The sequence below is a fragment of the Lissotriton helveticus genome, chromosome 7 (assembly GCF_964261635.1).
Source record: "Lissotriton helveticus chromosome 7, aLisHel1.1, whole genome shotgun sequence".
Lineage (NCBI taxonomy): Eukaryota > Metazoa > Chordata > Amphibia > Caudata > Salamandridae > Lissotriton > Lissotriton helveticus.
This window is the reverse complement of record NC_136068.1, coordinates 1955713687-1955734294: the sequence shown is the minus strand read 5'-3', so window position 1 is coordinate 1955734294 and position 20608 is coordinate 1955713687.

Here is a 20608-nt window from a genome sequence, read left to right as displayed (position 1 = left end):
GCCAGGCCGAGCCGGGCACTGTGAGGCAGGAAGTAAGTGAAGGGTCAGGGATGCAGGTGGGGGCTGTATCGCTCCTCGGAGAGGGTTCAGAAGACTGAAGCTGAATCTGGTGTCCGGGCCCTTTTGAGGCCTAGAAACGGGGACAATTCAATGAATTAACGTGCACACTGTAAAATGTGGCAACGTAGGTTTACATAGGCCTAATATTCGTTGTTTTCACGAAGACTGGAAACTGGCATACTAGAGATGGACACAACTATAATTGCGTCTTTAATCGATCATAGGGGGATACATGCATATCGATCATGCACATATAACAAAAGGTGGGGAACACGTAGGCACATACAACATGGCAAAATTTACTTTTCCACAACATGCTGAGGGATGTCACGCCTGCGGGTGTCACTGGCTGTGGGATGTCCACTTGTGAGTGTCACGTGCTGTGGGATGTCCACCTGTGGATGTCACATGCTGTGGGATGTCCACCTGTGGATGTCTCAGACTGTGGGATGTTCACCTGTCGGTGTCACACGCTGTGGGATGTCACGCCTGTGGGTGTCTCAGACTGTGGGATGTCACGCCTGTGGGTGTCACACGCTGTCGGATGTCCACCTGTGGATGTCACATGCTGTGGGATGTCATGCCTGCGGGTGTCACTGGCTGTGATATGTCCGCCTGTGGGTGTCTCAGACTGTGGGATGTCCACCAGTGGGTGTCACACGCTGTGGGATGTCCACCTGTGGGTGTCTCAGACTGTGGGATGTCCACCTGTGGATGTCACATGCTGTGGATGTCCCACTTGTGGGTGTCACTGGCTGTGGGATGTCCACCTGTGGGTGTCACACGCTGTGGGATGTCCACCTGTGGGTGTCACATGCTGAGTGATGTCACGCCTGTGGGTGTCACACGCTGTGGGATGTTCACCTGTGGGTGTCACACGCTGTGGGATGTCACGCCTGTGGGTGTCTCAGACTGTAGGATGTCACGCCTGTGGGTGTCACATGCTGTGGGATGTCCACCTGTGAGTGTCACATGCTGTGGGATGTCCACCTGTGGATGTCACATGCTGTGGGATGTCCACCTGTGAGTGTCACATGCTGTGGGATGTCCACCTGTGGATGTCACATGCTGTGGGATGTCCACCTGTGGGTGTCTCAGACTGTGGGATGTCCACCTGTGGATGTCACATGCTGTGGGATGTCCACCTGTGGGTGTCACATGCTGAGGGATGTCACGCCTGCGGGTGTCACTGGCTGTGGGATGTCCACCTGTGGATGTCACATGCTGTGGGATGTCCACCTGTGAGTGTCACATGCTGTGGGATGTCCACCTGTGGATGTCACATGCTGTGGGATGTCCACCTGTGAGTGTCACATGCTGTGGGATGTCCACCTGTGGATGTCACATGCTGTGGGATGTCCACCTGTGGGTGTCTCAGACTGTGGGATGTCCACCTGTGGGTGTCACACGCTGTGGGATGTCACGCCTGTGGGTGTCACATGCTGTGGGATGTCCACCTGTGGATGTCACATGCTGTGGGATGTCCACCTGTGGGTGTCTCAGACTGTGGGATGTCCACCTGTGGATGTCACATGCTGTGGGATGTCCACCTGTGAGTGTCACATGCTGTGGGATGTCCACCTGTGGGTGTCTCAGACTGTGGGATGTCCACCTGTGGGTGTCACACGCTGTGGGATGTCACGCCTGTGGGTGTCACATGCTGTGGGATGTCCACCTGTGGATGTCACATGCTGTGGGATGTCCACCTGTGGGTGTCTCAGACTGTGGGATGTCCACCTGTGGATGTCACATGCTGTGGGATGTCCACCTGTGGGTGTCACATGCTGAGTGATGTCACGCCTGTGGGTGTCACATGCTGTGGGATGTCCACCTGTGGATGTCACATGCTGTGGGATGTCCACCTGTGAGTGTCACATGCTGTGGGATGTCCACCTGTGGATGTCACATGCTGTGGGATGTCATGCCTGTGGATGTCACATGCTGTGGGATGTCCACCTGTGGGTGTCACACGCTTTGGGATGTCACGCCTGTGGATGTCACATGCTGTGGGATGTCCACCTGTGGGTGTCTCAGACTGTGGGATGTCATGCCTGTGGGTGTCACACGCTGTGGGATGTCATGCCTGTGGGTGTCAAACGCTGTGGGATGTCCACCTGTGGGTGTCACACGCTGTGGGATGTCACGCCTGTGGGTGTCACATGCTGTGGGATGTCCACCTGTGGGTGTCACACGCTGTGGGATATCACGCCTGTGGGTGTCACACGCTGTGGGATGTCACGCCTGTGGGTTTCACACACTGTGGGATGTCCACCTGTGGGTGTCACAGGCTGTGGGATGTCCACCTGTGGGTGTCACAGGCTGTGGGATGTCCGCCTGTGGGTGTCACACGCTGTGGGATGTCACGCCTGTGGGTGTCACACGCTGTGGGATGTCCACCTGTGGGTGTCACAGGCTGTGGGATGTCCACCTGTGGGTGTCGCACGCTGTGGGATGTCCACCTGTGGGTGTCACACGCTGTGGGATTCACGCCTGTGGGTGTCTCAGACTGTGGGATGTCACGCCTGTGGGTGTCACACGCTGTGGGATGTCACGCCTGTGGGTGTCACACGCTGTGGGATGTCCACCTGTGGATGTCACATGCTGAAGGATGTCACGCCTGTGGGTGTCACACACTGTGGGATGTCACGCCTGTGGGTGTCACACGCTGTGGGATGTCACGCATGTTGGTGTCTCAGACTGTGGGATGTCACACCTGTGGGTGTCTCAGCTTGTGACTCTCGCAGACGAGACATCCCACTCCTCGTGACACCCACCGGCTGATATAATTATTCTCTTTGGTTCTTTTTCAGTCTTGAGTGCTGTTATAGGTTTTCATTATGCTGACACAGCACGTTGTATAACTTCTTACATCCTTGAATCAGTTCTGGCATGGATGCATTGCAGTGAACCGTGACTGTATATTTCTTCTTCTAACTATAATAAAAGATTTGAACCCAAAAAAACCTTACCATTAGCCACCTCTAAATCCTAAAACTTCCCTTACCGGCCTTCACCACTACTCCCCCCTGAGCCCTAATATTACCCCGCCACCCTTTACCACTACTTGCCATGCATAGTGAAAGCATCTGCATGGTCAAGTCTGTGTGATCTACACTGGGTGGTAAAGGCCTCGTTGAATAGGCTGCGAGGTGAAGGTGTTGTGTGGTAAAGGCTATGTAGTAAAGTCTGCATGGTGAAGATATTTTCTTAAAGGCTGCGTGGTGAGGGCTGCGTGGTGAGGGCTGCGTGGTGAGGGCTGCGTGGTGAGGGCTGCGTGGTGAGGGCTGCGTGGTGAGGGCTGCGTGCTGAGGGCTGCGTGGTGAGGGCTGCGTGGTGAGGGCTGCGTGGTAAGTGCTGCGTGGTGAGGGCTGTGTGGCGAGGGCTGCGTGGTGAGGGCTGCGTGGTGAGGGCTGCGTGGTGAGGGCTGCGTGGTGAGGGCTGCGTGGTGAGGGCTGCGTGGTGAGGGCTGCGTGGTAAGTGCTGCGTGGTGAGGGCTGCGTGGTGAGGGCTGCGTGGTGAGGGCTGCGTGGTAAGTGCTGCGTGGTGAGGGCTGCGTGGTGAGGGCTGCGTGGTGAGGGCTGCGTGGTGAGGGCTGCGTGGTGAGGGCTGCGTGGTGAGGGCTGCGTGGTGAGGGCTGTGTGGTAAGTGCTGCATGGTGAGGGCTGCGTGGTGAGGGCTGCGTGGTGAGGGCTGTGTGGTGAGGGCTGCGTGGTGAGGGCTGTGTGGTAAGTGCTGCGTGGTGAGGGCTGCGTGGTGAGGGCTGCGTGGTGAGGGCTGCGTGGTGAGGGCTGCGTGGTGAGGGCTGCGTGCTGAGGGCTGCGTGGTGAGGGCTGCGTGGTGAGGGCTGCGTGGTAAGTGCTGCGTGGTGAGGGCTGTGTGGCGAGGGCTGCGTGGTGAGGGCTGCGTGGTGAGGGCTGCGTGGTGAGGGCTGCGTGGTGAGGGCTGCGTGGTGAGGGCTGCGTGGTAAGTGCTGCGTGGTGAGGGCTGCGTGGTGAGGGCTGCGTGGTGAGGGCTGCGTGGTAAGTGCTGCGTGGTGAGGGCTGCGTGGTGAGGGCTGCGTGGTGAGGGCTGCGTGGTGAGGGCTGCGTGGTGAGGGCTGCGTGGTGAGGGCTGCGTGGTGAGGGCTGTGTGGTAAGTGCTGCATGGTGAGGGCTGCGAGGTGAGGGCTGCGTGGTGAGGGCTGTGTGGTGAGGGCTGCGTGGTGAGGGCTGTGTGGTAAGTGCTGCGTGGTGAGGGCTGCGTGGTGAGGGCTGCGTGGTGAGGGCTGCGTGGTGAGGGCTGCGTGGTGAGTGCTGCGTGGTGAGGGCTGCGTGGTGAGGGCTGCGTGGTGAGGGCTGCGTGGTGAGGGCTGTGTGGTAAGTGCTGCGTGGTGAGGGCTGCTTGGTGAGGGCTGCGTGGTGAGGGCTGCGTGGTGAGGGCTGCGTGGTGAGGGCTGCGTGGTGAGGGCTGCGTGGTGAGGGCTGCGTGGTGAGGGCTGCGTGGTAAGTGCTGCGTGGTGAGGGCTGCGTGGCGAGGGCTGCGTGGTGAGGGCTGCGTGGTGAGGGCTGCGTGGTGAGGGCTGCGTGGTGAGGGCTGCGTGGTGAGGGCTGCGTGGTGAGGGCTGCGTGGTAAGTGCTGCGTGGTGAGGGCTGCGTGGTGAGGGCTGCGTGGTGAGGGCTGCGTGGTGAGGGCTGCGTGGTGAGGGCTGCGTGGTGAGGGCTGCATGGTGAGGGCTGTGTGGTAAGTGCTGCATGGTGAGGGCTGCGTGGTGAGGGCTGCGTGGTGAGGGCTGTGTGGTGAGGGCTGCGTGGTGAGGGCTGTGTGGTAAGTGCTGCGTGGTGAGGGCTGTGTGGTGAGGGCTGCGTGGTAAGTGCTGCGTGGTGAGGGCTGCGTGGTGAGGGCTGCGTGGTGAGGGCTGCGTGGTGAGGGCTGTGTGGTAAGGGCTGTGTGGTAAGGGATGCGTGGTAAGTGCTGCGTGGTGAGGGCTGCGTGGTGAGGGCTGCGTGGTGAGGGCTGCGTGGTGAGGGCTGCGTGGTGAGGGCTGTGTGGTAAGGGCTGTGTGATAAGGGATGCGTGGTAACTGCTGCGTGGTGAGGGCTGTGTGGTGAGGGATGCGTGGTGAGGGATGCGTGGTAAGGGTAGCATGGTAAGGGCTGCGTGGTGAGGGCTGCGTGGTGAGGGCTGCGTGGTGAGGGCTGCGTGGTGAGGGCTGCGTGGTGAGGGCTGTGTGGTAAGGGCTGTGTGGTAAGGGATGCGTGGTAAGTGCTGCGTGGTGAGGGCTGTGTGGTGAGGGATGCGTGGTGAGGGATGCGTGGTAAGGGTAGCATGGTAAGGGCTGCGTGGTGAGGGCTGCGTGGTGAGGGCTGCGTGGTGAGGGCTGTGTGGTACAAGCATGGCACGGTAAAGTCATCGCTGTCAGGGCTGTTCCTATAGGGTCAGTTCTCATGCCATGTTTTCCACCTCTTGAGGCCTCTGCCACATAGCGCCTCACGGGCCCCCTCCGTGCACACTTGTTGGCGCATTCTTTGAGTGGCATGATGCCGTGGGCGTCAGAGGACCTAGTCAGCTTCCAAACACGAGTCCCTGAACGATAATCCCAACAGGAAACCCCTGGCTGTGGGGGTGTCATATCTGTGGCCCCAGCGGCTCCCTGTGTGCCCGGGCCCTTGCAAACCCCTTATCTCCTGCGGCCTGGCCTCCCTCTGACAGCAGGTCCTCTTCTCCATGTCTGCAGTGCCTGGAGGCCCGCCGCACCCCAGGGTTGGCGCTCCTGCAGCTCTGTCTGGGAGGTACTGGGAACCTGTGGGACTCAGCACTAGTCGACACACAGTCGAGCTTCATGCTATTTATTTAGTGTTTCTGTTTTTGGTTTTTTAAGTTTAATAAGCTTTATTGAATCATAAAGAAGTCAATGACATACATTAAAAAGAGTAGGCAAAAAAAATCATAGTAGAAAGCTGTTTACATTTTGGGAAAATAAGGGAAAGGAAAGAGGGGGAGAGGGAAAAGAAATGGCATAAATATATTAATAATAATAACCACTAAATAAATGTCAATGCTATTCTCCTAAGAATTATAGAATGTAAAAGAACAAATGACTGTTGAGTAAAAATTTCACCAAATATTTAGAAGGAGAGGAAAGATAGAAGAAAGAGCAAAGAGGAAGGAATTCAATTCAAAGGGGTTGGAAATTTTCAGAATGATCATGAGAAACATTATTGATTGAAACTTATTTAAATATGTAATTAATGGTAACCAAAAAACATCTCTATTTACATGTGGATTGCATTGAGAGGCATACGCAACATCTAATCTATGGTATTGACTTACAGTATTCCGCCATGGCTCAATTGAAAGTTTGGCCAAACATTTCCAATTTATCATAATTTGTTGAAACGCTAAAGCCAACATAAGATCAAACAATCCTCGTTTATGGAAAGGTAAAGGAATGGATTCTGATATCATTCCCATAAAGAGAAGAATATTGGATATAGATGTGTGTATCTGAAAAATGCTAGAAAGACAAACCCAAATTTGCGTCCAAAAAGAAGCAACAGGGGGACACGAGAAGAAGAGATGAGAGAGACCTGCTGATGGAAAGTCGTAGGACCAACATTTCTTATTATCTATGTGTGTGAAATTAGCTACAGAAACGGGAGTCAGATAAAGTCTGTGATAGACGAAAAACATAGATTGAGTGGTGGAGGCGGATCGTGAGATCCTCAGCCACCGACCCCAAATCTTATCCCATATATCAGTGCTCCACTGAAAGCCTAAGTCTGATCCCCAAGCGAGTTCCCTCTTTGTTTTGTCTTTGTTAGACCTAGGAAACCTAGACAACATAGGGTAGCCTGGCACAGAGCGGGGAGTCGCTAAACCCCCAAGGCTGGCGTGTAATGCTTAACAACCACTCCAAGTAACTCAATGACTCAACACTAAAATAAAGACTCCACACCAGTTCTTAGAAAAATACGGTTCGTACTTTATAAAAGTTGCATCTGTTTTCTTTGTGGTTCTGAATAATTGTTTCACTTAAGTACAACCCTTTACAATTTGATACAGTATGATCACATTTCATATTCTTACATCACCATCCCGAACATTTCCCTGTCACAATACAAGGTAACTTGCCTCTCCCCCTGCCTAATGAGAGTGGAACAATATTTAATGCACAAGGGTTATTCAATTTGAAGCTTCCTTCACGATAGTTGGTCAATACATTACCCCAGGCGTGCAGGGACACACACAGGCTAAACGATCATTAACTCTGTCAGTACTTTTCACAGCTGCACCACTAGAAAAGAATAAGTAGGTTAGAAATTCACTTCCTTTAACCCTACTTAAATTCCCCTCCTTCTAGAATAAGATTTGGACAGCTCTAGTAACACGCTAATGCCTGGTTTGTTCTCTTCTTCATGCCACCCTGAACTCCTACTACAGCCTGGTTCTCTCTTGCCTCTACCAGACTGTTCACTAATTGTGGTTCGATACTCCCCACGTTTAGCTTTCCCTTCCGTTTATTTGGCAGTTCAATAGTTACTCAGTTCCATTGTGAAGGTTGTTTATTCGTATGTCATTAGGCACTTTAAAGTCATCAATGGTCTGGAAAATGAGCTCTGGCCACGTCTGACACCCTCCAAAGTTTGGCTTCCCTTGGTGCTGCCACCGCCCTCTGCCCGCACAAGACCCAACTTACTTTAACTCTGCTGAAGTCTCGATCTGCCGCTGCACCGGGGAAGCGGCTGGGAGTGGTCTGGGTTCCCCGTCGCCGGCTCGCTCGGATCAGCTGTCTTCTCCCTCGCTGCTGAGGAGGCGCGGCACAGTGCCCGCTACTCTCACCTCAGCTGCGGGGATCACCACAGGAAGTCCCGCCTTCGCCCGGCCTCTTTCGACGTGGACCCGCCTTCTTCCCTGTCACTGACGATACCTCCGGACGGACGCTCCTCCTCTCACCCGGCCTCTTCCAACGCTGGTCCGCCTCCTCTCACGACGTCACCGCGGAACAGCTGGGCCTCGGCTCCATCAATGCCGCTTCAGGGACGACAAAGTGCGATGGCCAACTTCTGTCAGGTTAGCTGCCGCAGACTTCGCCGCTCTTCCCACAGTGAGTTGGTCTCACCAGGCTGCGCTCACAGCTGTTAGAAAGGCGACCCGGGGGGAGGCAGAAGATGTCTGACTGACCACCCCTAGGTCCACCTCTCCGTCGAGAAGTAGCCGAGCGTTACCGAGAGGCCTCCTGAGTGAGGGCCCTCTCCTAGGATCGTACAGCAGAGTAATCACAACACTACAAACGGACACCACACAGGAGGTCAAGTTCTCCAGCTTTTATAGGTAATAAATGTTGCTGGTTCTTGGCCGTATATACAGGTGGATCGAGGGATCCGTAAAGTCTCGAAAAGGGGGGTAGGTAGCGGGACAGTCTAGCTTCTGGGAAGCAGAAGGGATACCCTGCGCACAGCTCTCAATCCTCGAGCTGGGGGGTTCCGAGAGGTTCGAGCCGTGGCAGCGCCAGCAGGCTTGCATGGTGGTTCAGCAAGGTAGGCCGCGGCAGCGCCAGCAGGCTCTTCAAGATGGTTCAGCAAGGTAGGCCGCGGCAGCGCCAGCAGGCTCTCAAGATGGTTCAGCAAGGTAGGCCGCGGCAGCGCCAGCAGGCTCTCAAGATGGTTCAGCAAGGTAGGCCGCGGCAGCGCCAGCAGGCTCTCAAGATGGTTCAGCAAGGTAGGCCGCGGCAGCGCCAGCAGGCTTTCAAGATGGTTCAGCAAGGTAGGCCGCGGCAGCGCCAGCAGGCTCTCAGAAGGACGTCGGGTTACGGGGAGGATGAGTTCGTCTGGTGTCGGCCGTGACAGCGTCAGCAGGGCTTCCAGTCCAGGATACAACTGGCGTCCTACTCCGGGGCTGGCCCAGATATAGGACGGGAGTCCTTTGATGTCCGGACCCTCTCGCCTGGGGGTCAGAGGGGCCGGGATGATGGTGTCCAGACACCCAGCAGGGGGGTGGAGCCAGCGCCCAGGGAGGTCGGAGGGCGATCGATACCAGGCGTCCGGGGACGGCTGGAGGCCCATCGAAACTCCTCTTCCTCCGGGGTCTGTCGAGTGGCCACTCGACCACCTGGGTGGATCTTGGTGCCTCGATGTCGGGGCTTCGCTGGGGCCTGGGCCGGGGCCGAGGCCACGTGGTTGTGACGTGGTGGACCCAAGATGGAGTCGGGCACGGCCTTGTGCTTAGGTCGTGATGGGCCTACGCTGGGGTCAGGCCGGTGGTGGGGGACCGGGATGGTAGCAGGACCTGTGGTGTTGGGGCGTGCAGGGTTGGGCCGAAGGGGCCGCCCGAGGTCCGGTGGAGGGCTGATGTCGTCCTGGGCCCGCCATGCGGGAGGGGTAGGACCACGCCATGAGGCCGGGTCCAACAACAGCTCACTTGGTCCTTTCTCCTGCAGCGCCACCAATGGGGTAGAACGAATTTACTTCTGGTCGGGGGGGGTCCTGAGGTGTGCTAACCCCCTCGCTGCTCTCTGGCTTCACACATTAGGTTTTTCAGTGCTTCTAAGGTGCTAAAATAGATTTCTGGTGCACAAATGGATCTCTGCCTCAGTGGGGTTTGGTCAGCTCAAGAGTGGTCACATCCAAGCAGGTTCACAGCCGGCCCACGGGTCGATCTTGTCCCCACCAGTGCACAGCCCTCCTCCTGTAGTTGCCTCCCTCCTCACTGGTCACTCCTGTTGTTACACAAAATGGCCGCTCTGTCACCGGCCTTTTATAAGCTAGCCTCTGACCATCAGAACCTACTAGGAGGTTCCAGAACTTTCCCCATGAAGTCCAATGGGGTGACCTCACGCGGTGACAGTTGTGACAGTTACTGGGCACCATTTTAGGCGGCCCTAGATTTTCAAGAGGCTGACTAGGCCTCAGAGGTAAGAAAAGAAAAACATCATAGCCAAGGAACACCCAGCCCCCTGTCAACATTGAAAAAGAATCCTGGTAGACCCAAGAAAAGAAGGAAACACCAGGAAGCCAAGGGGGACAAAAATAAATAATAATTGGTAGAACACTCCCAGAGGCAGACAGGTCTAACAGTCTCATTCTGGATTCATGGTGAAGAAGAATATATAAATTAGCGAGGTTTTTGGAATTAATACTAATATTTTAAGAAGTGAGTCTTGAGTGACAGGAGCTTCATCTGAAGGAAGGGAGTAAAAAATGCTCAGGAGTGAATCCGTTAGTATGGAAAATGTATGCAAAAAGGATTGAGGACATTTAAATGTAGCCTGAAAATCAGGAAAGGAAGAGGGAGAAGGGCCATCGAATAAATCGGTAACCCAAGTAATTCCCTTCGCTCTCCATGAGGCCCAGTACAGAGGTCTATTATTTATAGTTTTGAGACGATTATGCGGTAAAGAGAATGTAAAAAGGTATTTCTGGTTATGAGTTTTGGCTGAAGATGAGGTCGTAACAAAGAGCAAGTGTGTTTAAATAATGGGAGGGACGTGAGGGCATTGTTGGCAGTGAAAGAAAGAACGTCCTTGGTCGAGGAAGGAGCAAACAGACAGCGTTCAATATTGACTCAAAAAGGAGTAAAGGGAGAGGATTGTGTGAAGGCAATGAGATACTTGCTTTAAGCTGAAAGCTTTATGATATAATCGAAAGTCTGGGAAGTTTACCCCACCCACAAATCTCGGTTTTCTAAGATGAAATAAAGAAATTCTGGATTTTTTATTTTTCCATAGAAATTTAGAAAGAAGAGTCAATTTTTTTTTAAACATGACAGGGATACGTAAAGGAATCATTGAGAAATAATATAACAAAATAGGAGTAATCATCATCTTAATGGAGTTGAGACGACCCCACCAGGAGAGAAAGAGGGAATTCTAGGATGAGAAAAGCCTGGAGATACAATCTAGAGCTATATCCATGTTCAATTTAACCTAGTTAGTAATAGAGTTGAAAAACCAAATACCAAGATATTTAATGTTAGAACTGTTCCAATGAAAGCCAGTAAACTAAAATTGTTGTTTGAGACAACATTTTGTAATTGGCAGAACTTCAGTTTTTTCAGAGTTGATCTTATAACCTGATACCGCTGAGAAATCATACATTTCTTGAAATAATGAAGAAGTAGAAGAATCTGGATTGGAAATGAAAAGCAAAATATCATCAGCATAAGCAGACAATTTCAGATGATGATCTCCATATGGGAATCCAAAAATAAAAGAATTTTGACGGATACGGGAAAGAAATGGTTCAAGTGAAAGAACAAACAAAAGGGGGGATAATGCACATCCCTGCCTAATTCCTCGATGAAGTGAAAAATACTGTGAGGTTTGAGCATGTACAATGGTAGAAACAGAAGGGGTAGAGAAGAGGAATAAAGGAAATGACATTTAGCACCAAAACCATGACATCGAAGGGATTTAAATAAAAAGGACCAATCTGCCCTATCAAAAGCTTTTTCGTGTCATTTGAAATCGTCGCAAGAGGAAAAGATTAAGAAGGAGCTTTATTAAGAACATTAAAAAATAGACGAGAATTATCAGAAGTTAGTCTACCTTTAACAAATCCACATTGTTCGGGACCTATTAAATGGGGGAGGAAGGATTCCAGGCGCATTGCTAAAAGTTTAGCAAAAGTCTTATAATCAACATTTACCAATGAGGTGGGGTGGTAATTTTTGCAAAATTTGAGGTTTTTGCCTTTCTTGGTGTATATGCATCAAAAATCGGTAAAACGAGTCCTTATTAGCGAAATATAAGGAATCGCTAATAAGGAGTCGCATACCGCGATGCATCAACAGATTCGGTATTTAATACCAAATCGCTAAAAATCGTTAAATTTCCGCTAAACACGTTTGCGAGACACCTTTGCAAAGAATAGCAAATACCGAGGTAGCAAATACCGAATCGGTATTTGCGATTTCGGTAATAGCGAATCCGGAAAAATGAAAAAGTCGCATCGGCAGCAGGCTGATGACATCACAACCATGAAGCAACACAGCCCATGCTTCATTCAGTGCCCTGAGGAGCTCAGAGGAGGAGGCAGAGCACAGGAGCTGAGGATTGCTAGAGTGAGAACACATTCAAACTCAGAGCAGACTACCAGGATGGAGAAGGATGCACCCCAGAACAAGGAGGCACCCAGGAAGAGAAAACGAAAGTTTTCTGATAAGGAACTCGAACTGCTCATCGAGGGGGTGAGCAGCAAACACAACAAGCTTTTTGGGAGGCTGTCCCAAAAAGTTCCTGAGGCTGAAAAGCGCAAATTGTGGCTGCGCATCAAAGACAGAGTCAATGCTGTAGGAGTCACCCACCGCAGCATAGACGATTTAAAGAGGTGGTATTGTGAGAAGTTGGCCTGATATGTAGTGCTCACTATTCTAGTGATCACTGTGTATCATTCCAAACGACCCTTATTGATGATTGGTTGTAAGTCAACCTTATTAGACCAGCTATCCTAGTAGCATGGACAAGAGCAGTCTTTAGGCTAAACTCTGGAGGGCGTGTTAAGCCAGCTGTTTTACCATCACAGATACCCCTTGAACATCAAGTGAAAGGACACCACACAAGTTGTTATAAAAATATAGGATATTTATTAATAACAAGTCTACCCTGATCTCTTTATGAGTCAGGGAGCTAAGCACAATACAAAACTCTTACGAAAATACTTTAAGTTGCACAATATACACAAATGCCCGAGGGGCACGAAAAACCATATACTACAAAAGTGGAATGCGAAATACTAGCAGGTAAGTAACAAGATCCAGAGGCTTCAGGATCGCTAGGACTACACTTCAGAACCCTAAGGTTAGGAACAGGAGGCCCAGGGAGATTGGGAGCAGAGTGTGCACTCTCACGCGGGATGCGGGAAGAAGTCTATGGATGCTAGATTTCGTAAAGTTAGTGTTATCGGACGAATCCGACTAGTTAGGCTGAAAACGAAAAAGGATCTGGACACTTAGATAGTGAACCTACGTTGGAGCACCGAAATGCTCGAGTTACCTAGCCCAGGGGCTGCGGCTGCATAGGGTTCAAAAGACGTCGGGAATCCTCGTTACAGTCTATGGAGCCTGAAAGAAGAAGTTGCTGGCAGGCGACCAGTGATGAAGTTCGATGGGATCCAAGCCTGGATCGGAGTTGAAGATGACCTGAAAGCAGAGGGGACTCAGTTCTTGATCACTAGCCAGTGATCAGATGGGCACCAGGATGGCACCGGATGAGGGCACCTCGACCAGGTGAGTGGGTGACGCTGGGCTCTGCAGTCTCTCGGACCAGGAGGCGTTGTCGGCGACCAGGATGGAGGGGCGAGCTGTCCCACGACGGTGTCTGCTGTCGGCGCTGCTGAAACCAGGATTGGAGCAACAAGCCTTGGCAAAGTCAAGCCCACGCGGTGGACTCAAAATGGCGTCTGGAGTGTGTGGTAAATAATATATTACCCTGTCATAATTTCTATACATAAACAAAGCATCATGCATTAAATGAGAGGCAGAGTCCGTGATGTCCGAATTAAAGGGCTTTATTCCAATAACTCGAGTTAAGGGAGAATCTGTTCCATCACCACTAAGGTTCAGGAAGGGTCTTCTAAACATTATTTACAGAGTACATATTTATACGTTCAATCTCGTACATAGGGAGGAGCGCTCGAGGCAGAGCAAGAGAGAAAGAGATAAGAGCATGTGGGCGTGCATGAGGGTGTACACTTTATGAGTCATAGGTGAGTCATATATAGAGGAGGAGTTATATAGCCAGCTGGAACTTTGCCCTACTTTTGTGCGCAACTTGTTCATGACGTGCAATTGACGTGTAACTGGGGGGGAGCTGACTTTCGATCTAGTAGGGAGGCCTTCGGTGTCAAGGCGACCGGCACGTCTGGTACTATCTGATATCTTAAGTCAGGGGATGTATTATCTGAAGCAAAGGTCGCTCATCACTAAGAGCCAGAGAGGGCATATATTTCTTCGTTCATTGCGTGGGGCCATGGGCTTTCTATGGATGCGAGTTCTGTAAATCACTTAAACGGAGACAGAAAGGCTAGTCCCTATCTCTGCAGACGGGTTCTGTTTACCTTCTTCACCAGGCAGGAATGTGATTCTGTAGAGCAAGCAGATAACTGATGTGCAAAATACTGTCTTGGCACCCCTTGCTTGGCTTCTCTCGGCTGAGCCAGAAGTATGCGAGGTCAGGGATACGTAACTGTAGCTCTCAGAGTGTCTGCGCCATGAAAACCCTAATTCAAAGACTGGTTCAGACTGAGCCACAAAATGGGTTCATCTCGATATTAAAAGTGCACAATGCAAACACATGGGCCTTAATGCTAACTTAACGTTTCTTACATGGGAGACTTGATGACTGGCATCCTAATGCAGGACGTAATTGCAGAGGCCTTGTTATTCAGGCCACTACGGAAAAATGCATGGGTGACATGCACATACACTAAACGCAGGGTACACGCAGGGGACATATTGGTCATGCAAAATTTCATTTTCCTCATTCCCTCCTTGTCCCCTACTTTACCCTTCAGGACACATCTATATTCATGAGACCGTATATTTGATCATACAGCATCATTTGTTCATCTTTAATCCTTTGTATGTGTGGATGTGGAACACAGGCAGTCGCACACAGGCCGCAAATGGCCGGGCCACACTGCAGACAGAGACAGCAGCCAAATATCATAAACAGTATCATTCCTAGGAACGACAACACTTTCCATCCCCAAGCCGATATTACACCCCAGAGCCAACTGGACCAAGTCCATGTGCCTGGGTCTTGATGTATAACATGAGCAATCTTGTGGAGCCTTGTTATTGCAGCGTACACAGATGGCGCGTTATTAGGAATGAAAATGCAACAACTAGAGCCGATCACTCTACAGGCCCCGCCCCTATCCGCCAGGATGACGTCAAGAACAAGGCGGTTCTGAAGAACAACAAGTCTCATGGCAGACTGCTCCTGGGTCAAGTTCGCCAGGGCAGATGAAGTCACATTCAGAACCGTTTCCAGAGTTCTTGTTAACTTGCGTATGAGTTTACTGTTTTGGACGGGACCTATGAAGAAAAAGAATCCTTTGTTGAAATCTGTATATTGCTCCCACGCTGTCTCAGTCTGATCGGTCCCTGAGGCATCGGTCTCTCTCCTTTGTCTAACATGCTCTAGTCGTGAATCTCGATGATAATGGGATGGGGCCAGAAAGACGGGTGGCAGCAGGAATGCTATATAACATGTCCCACCCCAGTCTAAGGGCAGATGTACATAGGCTGTCTGACCGCAAATGAAATAGGTATGGCGAGATGTTTTGAAAGAAGACTGTCCTTTATCGTTAAACTCTACTACAGCTTTACATTCGCTGTGTCCCATATGTACTGAACCTTTCTTTCTAACGCACAAATCACCTTTTACTGGTAGGACTGATATAAATGGTGGACCTACATCTTGCATGGGCTGTACATTCAGCATCATAAAGCTAAGAGATGCATTTCCTTGCTCGTACTCTTCATTTTCTAGATCGGTTCCTTTCCTTTGGGGAAATCCGTCTTTGTCTGGAAAACATACCTCATTCATTACTTTATTCAAGTTTCCATATATCCAGCCACCCTGGTAAACTATGGTCTTTCTATCTAGTGAGGTCATTAAGGCAAACCATGCTCCACATGAACCATTGTGGGAGAACGGTAGAGGAAAGAAGGGCAGGATTCCCTTCGTCTTTTGATAAGGCGGTAGTTGGCCACATACCCAGCAATCAGTCGCATTGCTGGTCTGATGAGAACGGTGTAACATCCGAATGAAAGTATTGTTACGCAATGCTAGTCGATATGACAGTTCATGGGGTGGTAGTTCACTAAATGTATGCTCTACGGTGTTGCTAATGGAAGGATGTATATGTGAGGAAATAGGAGGAAAGAAAACATGTAGTATTAAACTGACACAGATTATAACGATGCACAGAAAAAAAAGAATAATCAAAGTAACTATACATCTACTACGTAATATCTTGCAGTATTTCTCTTTCATTTTGCTCTTTTTACTATTCTCGTATGCGATCTTATACATGTCAGAAATCTAGTCTAACCGATTCACCACCTAGTGGACTTAGACAATTAAACCTCGTCTGACTTTCTGGATCATAAATTGGACCTATACTCTTGCTGTGGAGTCTTTTCTAGCAAAGGCGGCGCAAAGTCTGTATTGTCTTTAATGTCTTTATTCTTTACCAAAGTTCCAGAATGTCCAAAGTACCGTTTACAATGATGGGCATGAAGCCATCCTTTTCTTCCTTCAACTTTGATGGCCGTCCTCGTTGTTAATAACACTAGCTTCGGTGTCTTCCAACGCGGCTCCAGTGGACTTGATCGATCAAAGTTCCGGATGAGCACGTAATCTCCTGGTGCTATGGCATGCTCCTTGACCTGGGTGTTGTCAGGGAAGGCGGCAGCAACCTGTGAACGACAAGAGAGTAGTGCAGACATCAAGGAAGCCAGGTAATCTGTCAGCATGTTACTGTCAACTTCAGTTATTTTCTTAGGCATAGGCGTACCCCACATATTTGGCGGTCTACCGAAGACTACTTCATATGGAGATAGGCCTGTTCTGGAATGGGCCACCATACGCATGTAAAAGAGGGCAACCGGCAAGGCTACCATCCAATCCACGCCTTTTTCTGCACAGATCTTTGCTAGTTTCGTCTTGATTGTCTGATTATGTCTTTCTACAAGACCTGCTGCTTCAGGGTGTCGTACACAATGGAACTTCCAATGATATCCTAACAGAAGAGACACTTGTTTCATTAATTCAGAGGAAAATGGCTGACCATTATCTGAGTAGACGACACGAGGCAATCCATATCTGGGGAAGAACTCGCGCACTAATTGCCTGGCGGTTGTCACAGCAGTATAATCTGGGACCGGATACGCTTCTGTCCATCTAGTTAGAGCACACACAACTACTAGAACATACTTGTAACCTTTACATCTGTCCATTTGGATGTAATCCATCTGGAGGACCTCAAAAGGGTGGTCAGGAGGATGAAATCCGCCTTGTTCCACCGAAATGCCTTTACCTGGATTGAACTGGCAACAGATCATACATGTTTTTACTTTTTGTTTCGTGGCTGCACGTAGGTGCTTGTTAAACCAGATATTCTGTAAGCTGTCTATCATTGCTCTCTCCCCCAAGTGTGCTGGACTATGTGTTGTGTTTATGATCACTTGTACCATGGAATCTGGAAGAAACCATGTGGCTTTTCCCTTAGTCATCCAACCTTGGTCAGTCAGGACCCCTCCTTGTTCAGTCCATTTCTTTATTTCATCTGAAGTGGCATGTGTCTGTATGTCGAGTACATCTTGAGAAGGATCCCTGACTGTCATGCTTTTTGTCAGTAATGGTACCTCTGTCCTTGTCGTGTCTGTTGGTGCCTGGGTTGTAAGTTTAGCAGTTCGGTCTGCCAGGTCATTACCCTGGGAAATGATGTCTGTAACTTTGGTGTGTGCTTTGCATTTCAGGATAGCTATGGCTGTAGGTAAATGTATTGCTTCCAACGGGGCTTGAATAAGCGGACCATGCTGAATCTTGGCACCATGAGAGGTCAAGAAACCTCTCTCTCTCCATAGTACCCCGAAATCATGAACTACGCCAAAAGCATATTGTGTATCAGTATAAATGTTCACTTTCAAGTGCTTAGCTCTTATGCAGGCTTGTGTCAGAGCGATGAGCTCTGCTGCTTGTGCTGATAGTGTGTCTATTCTTTGTGTCTCTATGACTTCAGTAGCAGTGGTCACAGCATATGCTGCCACTAATACTCCTGCACTCGTTCTCATGCATGATCCATCTACATAGAGTGTTAGGTCAGGATCTGGAAGTGCAATATCTGTCAGGTCTTGTCTTGGTTTCGTCACTATATTCATTATTTCCACACAGTCATGTGGTGGTGCGGTGTCTATACTTGAGGGCAAAAGTGTTGCCGGATTCAGAATGTTACATCGTCTGATCTCTATGTGTGGTTGAAATAATGTCAGTTCATATCCTGTCAGTCTCGCTACAATCAAATGTTGTGTCTGTGTCCTGTTCAAGAGAACTTCTACTGCATGCGGTACCTGTACTGTCAAGGGGTGTCCCAGCACTATCGAGTCACTTTGTCGTATGGCTAGGGCTGTTGCTGCAACCGATTTCAGGCACGCAGGCAGAGCCTGGGCCACTGGGTCTAGTGTACTAGAAAAATAAGTGCAAGGCTTGTGTTTTCCTGCTTGATCTTGTGTGAGGACAGATAATGCTGTTCCATCCCGTTCAGTTACGAAAAGCATAAAAGGTTTGCTGTAACATGGAGTCGCTAAAACTGGCGCTTGACATAAAGCTCTTTTTAATTCCTCAAATGCCAAGGTGTGTTCTTGTGTCCAAGGGAGGACAGTCGAAGTGGCTGCCTCCTGTGTAGTTAACTGTATGAGTGGTTTGGCTAGATAGGCATACTGGGGAATCCATTGCCTACAGTATGAAGTGAGGCCAATGAATGCACGTACTTCCTTCTGTGTTTTGGGCTGTGAAAGGTTAGAAATTAACTGAATACGTTCTTGTGTTAGCTGTCTACCCTCCTTGGACAGCAAGTGTCCAAGGTACACCACTTGCTGTTCACAGAACTGCAACTTTGAAGGGGACACTTTGTGCCCCTTGTCAGCCAGAAAATGTAAGACTGTCAGTGATGCATCTTCGCAGTCTGTCTCTGATCGTGCTGTAATCAGGATGTCGTCTACGTACTGTATCAGTGCTGTGTTGGTAGGCATATAAATACTGTCCAGCTGTCTCTTCAATGCTTGACTGTAAATGCTAGGGCTTTCTGTAAAACCTTGTGGTGCTCTCGTAAATTTATAGCTTCGTCCATTTAAACTAAATCCGAAAAGATATTGGCTGTCAGGATGAATGGGAATGCTGAAAAAGGCATTCTTCAAGTCAATGACCGTAAAGAACGTGGCCTCTGAATCAATAGCAGTCAGTAATGAAGAAATGTCTGGAACCACTGGGTATTGCGGTACTACACATTTGTTCAATTCTCGAAGGTCAACAACTAGTCTGTACACTGGTAGTACACTAGGGTCTGATCGTTTAAGGATAGGAATGACAGGCGAGTTACATACATTCGAGTCAGTCTCTACCACTACCCCTTGTGCAATAAGTTTGTCAACTATTTTCAATAAAGCTATTTCGGCATCAGGTGGTAACTTGTATTGTCTTATACGTGGTAGCACTACTCCTGCTTTGAGAGTGACATGGTGTGGTGTTATGTTCATGTAACCTACGTCAGTCGGTCCTTGTGCCCATAGGAGCGGTGGCACATTCTGGAGTCTGTGGTCAAAATCCGTCAGCACATAATGTCCCTTAAAATCACGTAAGAACAGTCGCACTCCTTCTGGAGAACAACAGATAACTGCTCCTAGTTCTTTTAATGTCTTTATACCAAGTAAGTTTTCTGGACATGATTTAGTAAGTAGCAAGTCTGTGGTACGTGACAGTGGACCAACCCCTAGGGAGACTGGTTTCGATACTTCATTAACAATAGGCTTTCCTGAAAATCCCAGGGAAACATTCTGTGAGCCCGAGAGAGGTGCCCCTGGAACCTCGTCATGGTTGATGGTAGTTCTGCTCGCCCCCGTGTCAATCAGAAACTTTCTGTCCTGACCTAATACACGACTATGTACATACGGGCCCTCTTGATCTACAGGAACCTCAATAAGGGGCAAGCCAACTTCCCTCTCGAGGCTGTTTCATGAGAACTGTTGATATTCTGGATAGTCTGACTGCGTGTACTGATACATTTGTGGTGTGGCATGAACAGGCGGTGGTGGGGGTGGAAAAGTCGCTATTGTCTGTTGTGTGCTCGGTTGGGTGCTATTCTGTCTAGGAGTGTATTGTCGTTCTTTTGTCTTGTCTGTAGCAATATTGTGTTTCAGGACAGCACATTCCTTTACATAGTGACCTGGTTGTTTGCAATAATTACAGTTCCCTTAACAGGTGTCGTGCTATTTCTGTTCGTATTTGCCGGTACCGTCTGGGCAACCAGCACCTTCATTTTTGTCTCTTTCATGCGTCTCTTTTCCTGATCCTGCTCTTCTCTAATCCTGTTCTGGTGATATTGTAGCATCTGTAACATTTGTGAAGGGCTGTTTGCTTGCCAGGTACTCTAAACCTTCAGTACTCTATTCTTGATCTGGGGCAAGGAATTCTCTACTAATTTGCTCACGAAAAGATGTGGATATGATTCGCTACCAGGCTTAAGGCCACTATTAATAGTAAAGCATTTCTCGAATCTGGAATAGAAATCACTTGTGTCCTCTTCTTGCTTTTGTTTACAGGCTGAAATTGCATCCCAATCTTCCTTTTTAGTAATCAATAGTCTCGGCAAAACCTGTATCAGGAGTTCAGGTAGTTCTCTAGCTTTGTCCCCAAGACCAACCCCCGGGAGCCTGCCTTTCTCTTCTGTTTCCAATGCATCCCAACTTAACTTTTTCTCGCCCACCTCCCAGTCTTTTTCCTTAAGCTTTTCATAAATCCCTGCAGGTAACAGTACTTTCAATAGCTTCAGAATGTCAGCGTACGTAT